The sequence below is a fragment of the Oncorhynchus keta genome, unplaced genomic scaffold, assembly GCF_023373465.1.
Source record: "Oncorhynchus keta strain PuntledgeMale-10-30-2019 unplaced genomic scaffold, Oket_V2 Un_contig_16734_pilon_pilon, whole genome shotgun sequence".
In the NCBI taxonomy this organism is placed as follows: Eukaryota; Metazoa; Chordata; class Actinopteri; order Salmoniformes; family Salmonidae; genus Oncorhynchus; species Oncorhynchus keta.
Window position 1 is genome coordinate 56,978 of NW_026280086.1, and position 12,395 is coordinate 69,372.

Below are 12,395 nucleotides of genomic sequence, written 5' to 3' on the forward strand. Positions count from 1 at the left end.
TCCCATTCAACAACTACATCATACCAGTCATCCAACAGACTCCCATTCAACAACTACATCATACCAGTCATCCAACAGACTCCCATCCAACAACTACATCATACCAGTCATCCAACAACTACATCATACCAGTCATCCAACAGACTCCCATCCAACAACTACATCATACCAGTCATCCAACAGACTCCCATCCAACAACTACATCATACCAGTCATCCAACAACTACATCATACCAGTCATCCAACACATTCCCATTCAACAACTACATCATACCAGTCATCCAACAGACTCCCATCCAACAACTACATCATACCAGTCATCCAACAGACTCCCATCCAATAACTACATCATACCAGTCATCCAACAGACTCCCATCCAACAACTACATCACACCAGTCATCCAACAGACTCCCATCCAATAACTACATCACACCAGTCATCCAACAGACTCCCATCCAATAACTACATCATACCAGTCATCAACAGACTCCCATCCAACAACTACATCATACCATTACATTTACATTTACATTTACATTACATTTACATTTTGGATACCAGTCCTCCAACAGACTCCCATCCAATAACTACATCACACCAGTCATCCAACAGACTCCCATCCAACAACGACATCATACCAGTCATCCAACAACTACATCACACCAGTCATCCAACAACGACATCATACCAGTCCTCCAACAGACTCCCATCCAACAACTACATCATACCAGTCATCCAACAGACTCCCCATCCAACAACTACATCACACCAGTCATCCAACAGACTCCCATCGAACAACTACATCACACCAGTCCTCCAACAGACTCCCATCCAACAACTACATCATACCAGTCATCCAACAGACTCCCATCCAACAACTACATCACACCAGTCCTCCAACAGACTCCCATCCAACAACTACATCATACCAGTCATCCAACAGATTCCCATTCAACAACTACATCATACCAGTCATCCAACAGACTCCCATCCAACAACTACATCATACCAGTCATCCAACAGACTCCCATCCAATAACTACATCATACCAGTCATCCAACAGACTCCCATTCAACAACTACATCATACCAGTCATCCAACAGACTCCCATCCAACAACTACATCATACCAGTCATACAACAACTACATCATACCAGTCATACAACAGACTCCCATCCAACAACGACATCATACCAGTCATACAACAGACTCCCATCCAACAACTACATCATACCAGTCATACAACAGACTCCCATTCAACAACTACATCATACCAGTCATCCAACAACGACATCATACCAGTCATACAACAGACTCCCATCCAACAACTACATCATACCAGTCATACAACAGACTCCCATCCAACAACTACATCATACCAGTCATCCAACAGACTCCCATCCAACAACTACATCATACCAGTCATACAACAGACTCCCATCCAACAACTACATCATACCAGTCATCCAACAGACTCCCATTCAACAACTACATCATACCAGTCATCCAACAACTACATCATACCAGTCATCCAACAACTACATCATACCAGTCATCCAACAACGACATCATACCAGTCATACAACAGACTCCCATCCAACAACTACATCATACCAGTCATCCAACAGACTCCCATTCAACAACTACATCATACCAGTCATCCAACAACTACATCATACCAGTCATCCAACAACTACATCATACCAGTCATCCAACAACTACATCATACCAGTCATCCAACAACTACATCATACCAGTCATCCAACAACGACATCATACCAGTCATACAACAGACTCCCATCCAACAACTACATCATACCAGTCATCCAACAGACTCCCATTCAACAACTACATCATACCAGTCATCCAACAACTACATCATACCAGTCATCCAACAACTACATCATACCAGTCATCCAACAACTACATCATACCAGTCATACAACAACTACATCACACCAGTCATCCAACAGACTCCCATCCAACAACTACATCATACCAGTCATCCAACAGACTCCCATCCAACAACGACATCATACCAGTCATACAACAGACTCCCATCCAACAACTACATCATACCAGTCATACAACAGACTCCCATCCAACAACTACATCATACCAGTCATCCAACAGACTCCCATCCAACAACGACATCATACCAGTCATACAACAGACTCCCATCCAACAACGACATCATACCAGTCATCCAACAGACTCCCATCCAACAACTACATCATACCAGTCCTCCAACAGACTCCCATCCAACAACTACATCATACCAGTCATCAACAGACTCCCATCCAACAACGACATCATACCAGTCATACAACAGACTCCCATCCAACAACTACATCATACCAGTCCTCCAACAGACTCCCCATCCAACAACTACATCATACCAGTCATCCAACAGACTCCCATCCAACAACTACATCATACCAGTCATACAACAGACTCCCATCCAACAACGACATCATACCAGTCATCCAATAGACTCCCATCCAACAACTACATCACACCAGTCCTCCAACAGACTCCCATCCAACAACTACATCATACCAGTCATACAACAGACTCCCATCCAACAACGACATCATACCAGTCATCCAATAGACTCCCATCCAACAACTACATCATACCAGTCATCCAACAGACTCCCATCCAACAACTACATCATACCAGTCATACAACAACTACATCATACCAGTCATACAACAGACTCCCATCCAACAACTACATCATACCAGTCATCAATAGACTCCCATTCAGGCTGACACACAGAAGCATCCAGGGTCAATGCCCTGCTCAGGGGCATGTTGACTGATCTACCACCAGGCCCTGCTCAAAGGGCACGAGGTGACCAGAACTGACGGTCACTCTGACAGAGTTCAGGTTCCTCTCTGTGGAGACAGGAGAACCTTCAAGAGGACAACCATCTCTGCAGCACTCCACCAATCAGGCATTTTTGTAGTAGAGTGGCCAGACAGAAGCCACTCCTCAGTAAGAGTACATGACAGCCACTTGGAGTTTTCCAAAAGGGTCCTTACTCTTTATCTCCTGGTTGGATATCATGTTGTGTTCCATCCATCTATCTTTAGTGATGGTTATGAACCCCTGGAGATTTCATAGCTGTTATAACACCTCATCCATCTATCTTTAGTGATGGTTATGAACCCCTGGAGAGATTTCACAAGCTCTGTTATAACACCTCATCCATCTATCTTTAGTGATGGTTATGAACCCCTGGAGAGATTTCACCAAGCTCTGTTATAACACCTCATCCATCTATCTTTAGTGATGATTTATGAATACTGGAGAGATTTCGCAAGCTGTTATAACACCTCATCCATCTATCTTTAGTGATGGTTATGAACCCCTGGAGAGATTTCACCAAGCTCTGTTATAACACCTCATCCATCTATCTTTAGTGATGGTTATGAGCATGGAGAGATTTCACCAAGCTGTCAAAGAGTTGCTGACTAAGACATTTATTATGTCATGTTTATAACCATGTGATGGATGCTGTTATAACACGTTATCCACATATCTTAGTGATCTTAGTGGTTAGAGTGTAGGGACGGCAGCGTAGCCTAGTGGTTAGAGTGTAGGGGCGGATCGAAGATCCCCGAGCTCACAAGGTAAAAATCTGTCGTTCTGCTCCTGAACAAGGCATTTAACCCACTGTTCCCGGTAGGCAGTCATTGAAAATAAACATTTGTTCTTAACTGACTTGCCTAGTTAAATTAAAGAGTAACATTTAAAATGTATAAAATAATAACACCTAAAGGACTCTCACACCATGAGAAACACAATTCTCTGCTCTGATGAAACCAAGCTTGAACTCTTTTGGCCTGAATACCAAAGTCAGGTCTGGAGGAAACCTGGCACCATCCCTGCGGTGAAGCATGGTGGTGGCAGCATCATGCTGTGGGGATGTTTTTCAGCGGCAGTGATAGAGAAATTATGGTTGAAATGACTAATTATGTATACATTCCAATCAGAACTGACTAGTCCAAATGCTATAATGTACTGTACATGTAGATTTTCTCTCTTGCTCCTTTCCCAATTGTATATAATGTAGTCAGGAGTTTAGTAACAATGAAGGTCTGTTCCTTAGTTCATTCAGTTGTACAAATCTCCAGGTGGTGGGAACAGGCCATCTCCAGATTGTCGAGAATGTTGATTTATACTGACTGGCCTTGACTTCGTGCTGATAGCAGCGAGGCTCAAGAGCTAGGGGGCCCCTCTGCTTGTGAAATGGAGCGTTTGGAAACGCTGCGTCATTTTCAGTTTATAACCTGTGGAAATGTGTGTAAGCATTTAGTACTCTCTTGTAATAAACGCTGTTTACCTTTTGGCTTTTAAGACTGGTCTCAATCTACTTCATGCATAATTAATGAACTTACAACTCATTAATGAAATAGAAATAGTGCGAATTGATTTTGGCAATAAAACATACAGGAATATAGGAATTCCTCTATCAGGCAGGGACTGTGAGACTAGTCAGGATCGAGGCAAAGACGAACAGAGCAAAGTACAGAGATATCCTTAATGAAAACCTACTCCAGGACCTCAGAATAGGACCTCAGACTGGGGCAAAGTTTAACCTTCCAGGACAATGACCTAACTACACAGCCAAGAGAACGCAGGAGTGGCTTCGGGACAAGTCTCTGAATGTCCTTGAGTGGCCCAGCCAAACCGGACTTGAACCTGATCAAACATCTCTGGAGAGCCCTGAAAATAGCTGTGCAGCAACGCAAGAGAGGATCTGCAGAGAAAGATGGGAAGAAACTCCCCAAATACAGGTGTGCCAAGCTTATGGCGTCAAACCCAAAGAAGACTGGGCTGTAATCGCTGCCAAAGATGTATTCGAAACAGCACTGAGTAAAGGGTCTGAATACTGACAATATCAGTCAAAAGTTTGGACACTTACTCATTCTGAATATTTCAGTTGTTTATTTTTTTAATACATTTTGCAAAACATTTTACAAAAACCAGTTTTTGCGTTTGTAATTTTGAAATTATTGTTTGCAGATTCAGGGAAAAAACTATTTCATATATTTTACCGAATAAGGCCGTAACGTAACAAAATGTACAGGGAAAAGTCAAGGGGTCTGAACACTTTCCAAATGCTCTGTATATATTTATAGAAACAATGTGAACAAATGCTCTGAATATAAAGAACGTAACAATACATCATGTAGATGTATATAATGAACAGACTAGGTCTATACTGCTCCTAACATCATGTAGATGTATATGAACAGTGTCTAACAATAACATCATGTATATAATGAACAGACTAGGTCTATACTGCTCCTACATGGTGTAACAATACATCATGTAGATGTATATAATGAACAGACTAGGTCTATACTGCTACATGGTGTAACAATACATCATGTAGATGTATATAATGAACAGTAACAATACATCATGTAGATGTATATAATGAACAGACTAGGTCTATACTGCTCCTACATGGTGTAACAATACATCATGTAGATGTATATAATGAACAGACTAGGTCTATACTGCTCCTACATGGTGTAACAATACACATGTATATAATACATCATGTACAGATGTATATAATGAACAGACTAGGTCTATACTGCTCCTACATTGCTTGAGTTTCCTCCTCTTCTTCCGAAGAGGAGGCGAAAACGGATCAGAGGACCAATACGCGGCGTGGTAATTTTCCATGGTACTTTTAATGCTATAAGGTACACATGAACAAAACTAACAAAACAAAAAATGTGAAACTCAAAACAGTCCTATCTGGTGCACACAGAGACAGGAACAATCACCCACAAACACACAGTGAAACCCAGGCCACCTAAAGTATGATTCTCAATCAGAGACAACTAATGACACCTGCCTCTGATTGAGAACCATACTAGGCCAAACTATAGAAATTCCCAAAACCTAGACAAACAAACATAGACTGCCCACCCAACTCACGCCCTGACCATACTAACTAAACACAAAACACAGAAAATAAAGGTCAGAACGTGACAGTACCCCCCCCAAAAGGTGCGGACTCCGGCCGCAAAACCTTGACCTATAGAGGGTCTGGGTGAGCATCTGTCCGCGGTGGCGGTTCTGGCGCGGACGCGGACCCCACTTCACCATTGTCTTTGTCCGCCTCCGTGGCTTTCTCACCATGGCAACCCCTCTCAATGACCCCACTGGACAGAGGGGCAGCTCAGGACAGAGGGCAGAAGCTCTGGACAGAGGGACAGGGGGCCCTGGACAGAGGGACAGGGGCTCTGGACTTCTGGGCTGAGGGGCTCTGGCGCCTCTGGGCTGAGGGGCTCCGGCGCCTCTGGGCTGCGGGACGCTCTGGCGCGCTCCGGGGAGGGGCTCCGGCAGCGGCGCCCCGGACTGGGAGGCTCGGCAGTGGGCTGAGGGCTCCGGCAGCGTCTGGGACTGAGGGGGCTCCGGCAGTGGCGCTGGGCTGAGGCGGGACGCCTCAGCGGCGCCCGGACAGCTCTGGCGCGGGAGCACCTGCAGCGGCGACAGGACAGCCTGGTGCGGGAGCTGCTCCGGCAGCGGCGCCGGACAGGCGGGACGCTCCAGCAGCGGCGCCCGGACAGGAGGGACGCTCCGGCAGCGGCGCCGGACAGGCGGGAGCTCCGGCAACGGCGCCAGACAGCGAGACAGCCAGCAGTGCGCCGGACAGGCGGGGCGCTCCGGCAGCGGCGCCGGACAGGCGGGACGCTCCCGGCAGCAGCGCCCGGACAGGCGGGAGGCTCCGGCAGCGGCGCCCGGACAGGCGGGACGCTCCGGCAGCGAGCGCGGACAGGCGGGAGGCTCCGGACAGGCGCTCCGGCAGGCGCCGGACAGGCGGGAGGCTCCGGCAGCGGCGCCGGACAGGCGGGAGGCTCCGGCAGCGGCGCCCGGACAGGCGGGAGGCACCGGCACAGAGCGCCGGACAGGAGCTCCGGACAGCCTGCTCCGTGGAGCGCCGGACAGGCGCGGCTCCGGACAGGCAGCAGGCGCCGGACAGGCGGGAGGCTCCGGCAGCAGCGCCGGACAGGCGGGAGGCTCCGGCAGCGGCGCCGGACAGGCGGGAGAGCTCCCGGCAGCGGCGCCGGAAGGCGGAGGCTCCGGACAGGCGGGCGCTCCGGCAGCGAGCGCCGGACAGGCGGGACGCTCCGGCAGCGGCGCAGGACAGGCGGGAGGCTCCGGCAGCGGCGCAGGACAGGCGGGAGGCTCCGGCAGCGGCGCCGGACAGGCGACGCTCCGGCAGCGGCGCCGGACAGGCGGGAGCACCTGCAGGGAGGAGACTGAGAGACAGCCTGGTGCGTGGGGCTGCCACAGGAACTGTTCCAGGCTGGGGAGACTTTCAGGAGGCTTGGTGTTAGGAGGAGCCTGAAAGACCGGGCTGTGGGGGAGCACTGGAGCTCTGGTGCGCAACCTTGGCACCACTTCCCCAGGCTGGACAACTACTCGAGCCCGGACCCTCCAGAGTGCAGGCACAGGTTGAACCGGGCTGTGGGTAAGCACTGGAGATCTAGTGCTTACTACACGCACCTCTCCCCTAGGCTCCACTCCCACAGTTGCCCGGTACGAGCGGAGCGCAGGCAGAGGACGCACTGCACCCTCCCAGCGCCCCGGAGACACAGCACGCAGAGCCGGCGCAGGATAACCTGGACCAAGACTGCGTACCGGCGACCAGACCCAGCTGAGCAGGCAACTCATACGCCCCTGGCTCAATGCCCACACTCGCATGGCACTCTCGAGCAGCCCTATAGCGCACCGGGCTATGGACACGCACTGGCGACACCGTGCGCTCAACCGCATAACACGGTGCCTGACCAGTAATGCGCTGCTCATCATAAGCACGAGGGAGTGAGCTCAGGTCTGCTACCTGGCTTAGTACCACACCTCGTGTGCCCCCCAAAAATTTGGGGCTGCCTCTCGTACCTGTCGCACTGCCGTGCTGGCTCCTCATATTGCCGCCGATCAGCTTTCGCTGCCTCCAGCTCTGCTTTGGGGCTGCGATTTTCCCAGCCAACCTCATTCTCCTGTAACCTTCCTTGCATTGCTCCATGAATCCCAGGCGGGCTCCGGCTCTCCCTGGGTCGACCGCCCCACCTATCTATCTCCTCCCAAGTTGTGTAGTCAGATTCAGCTCTGATGCTGGCCGCTGTTGTTGCTGCTGCTGCTGCTGTCGTCGCTGTCCTTTACCACGCCGCTTGGTCCGATTGTGGTGGGTGATTCTGTAATGAGTTTCCTCCTCTTCTTCCGAAGAGGAGAGGGCGGATCAGAGGATATGCGCGGCGTGGTAATTTTCCATGGTACTTTTAATGCTATAAGGTACACATGAACAAAACTAACAAAACAAAAAATGTGAAACTCAAAACAGTCCTATCTGGTGCACACACAGAGACAGGAACAATCACCCACAAACACATAGTGAAACCCAGGCCACCTAAGTATGATTCTCAATCCCAGAGACAACTAATGACACCTGCCTCTGATTGAGAACCATACTAGGCTGGCTTTATAGAAATTCCCAAAACCTAGACAAACAAACATAGACTGCCCACCCAGCTCACGCCCTGACCATACTAACTAAACACAAAACACAGAAAATAAAGGTCAGAGCGTGACATACATGGTGTAACAATACATCATGTAGATGTATATAATGAACAGACTAGGTCTATACTGCTCCTACATGAACAATACATCATGTAGATATATATAATGAACAGACTAGGTCTATACTGCTCCTACATGGTGTAACAATACATCATGCTCATATAATGGGCTCAGACTAGGTCTGTACTGCTCCTACATGGTGTAACAATACATCATGTAGATGTATATAATGAACAGACTAGGTCTATACTGCTCCTACATGGTGTAACAATACATCATGTATGTAATGAACAGACTAGGTCTATACTGCTCCTACATGGTGTAACAATACATCATGTAGATGTATATAATGAACAGACTAGGTCTATACTGCTCCTACATGGTGTAACAATACATCATGTAGATGTATATAATGAACAGACTAGGTCTATACTGCTCCTACATGGTGTAACAATACATCATGTAGATGTATATAATGAACAGACTAGGTCTATACTGCTCCTACATGGTGTAACATCATGTAGATGTATATAATGAACAGACTAGGTCTATACTGCTCCTACATGGTTTAACATCATGTAGATGTATATAATGAACAGACTAGGTCTATACTGCTCCTACATGGTGTAACAATACATCATGTAGATGTATATAATGAACAGACTAGGTCTATACTGCTCCTACATGGTGTAACAATACATCATGTAGATGTATATAATGAACAGACTAGGTCTATACTGCTCCTACATGGTGTAACATCATGTAGATGTATATAATGAACAGACTAGGTCTATACTGCTCCTACATGGTGTAACAATACATCATGTAGATGTATATAATGAACAGACTAGGTCTATACTGCTCCTACATGGTGTAACAATACATCATGTATATAATGAACAGACTAGGTCTATACTGCTCCTACATGGTGTAACAATACATCATGTATATAATGAACAGACTAGGTCTATACTGCTCCTACATGGTGTAACAATACATCATGTAGATGTATATAATGAACAGACTAGGTCTATACTGCTCCTACATGGTGTAACAATACATAGATATAGGTGTATAAAATTAACATCCACAGTTTAAAAAAATATCAGTTTACTTTTATTCAGTTAAATGTTGAAATAATCCAATCATTTTTACAAATCAGCACCTGTGTTTTATCTGATGGAACAGTACTGATGGACACTACATGATGGAACAGTACTGATGGACACTACATGATGGAACAGTACTGATGGAACAGTACTGATAGACACTACATGATGGAACAGTACTGATAGACACTACATGATGGAACAGTACTGATAGACACTACATGATGGACCAGTACTGATAGACACTACATGATGGAACAGTACTGATGGACACTACATGATGGAACAGTACTGATAGACACTACATGATGGAACAGTACTGATAGACACTACATGATGGACCAGTACTGATAGACACTACATGATGGAACAGTACTGATGGACACTACATGATGGAACAGTACTGATAGACACTACATGATGGAACAGTACTGATGGACACTACATGATGGAACAGTACTGATAGACACTACATGATGGAACAGTACTGATGGACACTACATGATGGAACAGTACTGATGGACACTACATGATGGAACAGTACTGATAGACACTACATGATGGAACAGTACTGATGGACACTACATGATGGAACAGTACTGATAGACACTACATGATGGAACAGTACTGATGGACACTACATGATGGAACAGTACTGATGGACACTACATGATGGAACAGTACTGATGGACACTACATGATGGAACAGTACTGATGGACACTACATGATGGAACAGTACTGATGGACACTACATGATGGAACAGTACTGATAGACACTACATGATGGAACAGTACTGATGGACACTACATGATGGAACAGTACTGATGGACACTACATGATGGAACAGTACTGATGGACACTACATGATGGAACAGTACTGATGGACACTACATGATGGAACAGTACTGATAGACACTACATGATGGAACAGTACTGATGGACACTACATGATGGAACAGTACTGATGGACACTACATGATGGAACAGTACTGATGGACACTACATGATGGAACAGTACTGATGGACACTACATGATGGAACAGTACTGATGGACACGACATGATGGAACAGTACTGATAGACACTACATGATGGAACAGTACTGATGGACACTACATGATGGAACAGTACTGATGGACACTACATGATGGAACAGTACTGATGGAACACTACATGATGGAACAGTACTGATGGAACACTACATGATGGAACAGTACTGATGGACACTACATGATGGAACAGTACTGATAGACACTACATGATGGAACAGTACTGATAGACACTACATGATGGAACAGTACTGATGGACACTACATGATGGAACAGTACTGATGGACACTACATGATGGAACAGTACTGATGGAACACTACATGATGGAACAGTACTGATGGACCAGTACTGATAGACACTACATGATGGAACAGTACTGATAGACACTACATGATGGACCAGTACTGATAGACACTACATGATGGAACAGTACTGATGGACACTACATGATGGAACAGTACTGATGGACACTACATGATGGAACAGTACTGATGGACATTGAGGTAGTAAATGTTTTATCACGTCAACAACTTAACAATGTTATCAGAACAACGTCATCTAATTATCACACAGCTTAATAATAACTACTCTACACAAATGAACTCAATGAAAAACACAACGACTAAATTCAAGAGGTAAAGATCAGAATCTAGAAAAACACATGAATGATTCATGAATTTTTTGTTTTTTTTTAAATAACAATATCCAAATCATATAATGAACACACAAGGGTTTATATTTATCAATAAAACAATTCATAATGAAAATGAAATACATGCTAAATCTATTCTAATTTTAGATGTGAACATGTTTTGAGAGAAAAAAATTAACTAAAGAACAAAAGTAAGCCTATTTCTTTTCTTACAATTTTATTTAATGTGGCATTAACCAAAGCACAAAAAGATTGTTAAAACTATAAGTCAGAACACAGCCTCTCTATTCTCTCATTCTTGATTCTATCCTGTGTGTGTTCCTTCATGCCTTTTCAGGTTCACTAACTGGGTAAAACTCTTTCCACACTGGGAGCATTGGAAAGGCTTCTCTCCTGTGTGTGTCATCTCGTGCTTTTTCAGTGTCCCTAAAAAGGTAAAACTCTTTCCGCACAAGGAGCAGTGGAAAGGCTTCTCTCCTGTGTGTATTCTCTCATGCATTTTCAAGTTCCCTAACCAGGCAAAACTTTTTCCACACTGAGAGCATTGGAAAGGCTTATCTCCTGTGTGTGTCCGCTCATGTGATTTCAGGTCCCCGAGCTGGATAAATCTCTTTCCACAGTCTGAACAGTGGTATGGCTTCTCCCCTGTGTGTGTTCTCAAATGCATATTCAGATTCCCTAACCGGGTAAAACTCTTTCCACACTGAGAGCATTGGAAAGGCCTCTCTACAGTGTGTGTTCTCTCGTGTGATTTCAGGTCCCCTGATGAGAAAAATTTACTTTCACATTGGGAGCATTGATATGGCTTCTCTCCAGTGTGTGTTCTTTCATGCACCTTTAGATGCCCTGAGTGTCCAAAACCTTTTCCACACTGGGAGCAGTGATAAGGCTTATTTCCTGTGTGTGTCATCTCATGCATTTTCAGGTTCCCTAAATGGGTAAAACGTTTTCCACAGAAGGAGCAATGG

At 45.7% G+C, this 12,395-nt stretch overlaps 1 long non-coding RNA gene across 5 annotated transcripts; it reads left to right on the forward strand.

Moving 5' to 3' along the window:
• The first annotated feature begins 5,104 nt into the window (after positions 1-5,104).
• Positions 5,105-9,619, forward strand: LOC127919457 (uncharacterized). Of its 5 annotated transcripts, none has more exons than XR_008103033.1 (4): positions 5,105-5,227; positions 5,466-5,528; positions 8,914-9,160; positions 9,219-9,619. It is a non-coding gene; the product is annotated as an uncharacterized LOC127919457 (long non-coding RNA). The 5 variants fall into 5 exon arrangements; XR_008103035.1 differs by lacking the exon at positions 5,466-5,528 and having other exon boundaries at positions 9,219-9,344; positions 9,403-9,619; XR_008103032.1 differs by lacking the exon at positions 5,466-5,528.
• The last annotated feature ends 2,776 nt before the right edge of the window (positions 9,620-12,395 follow it).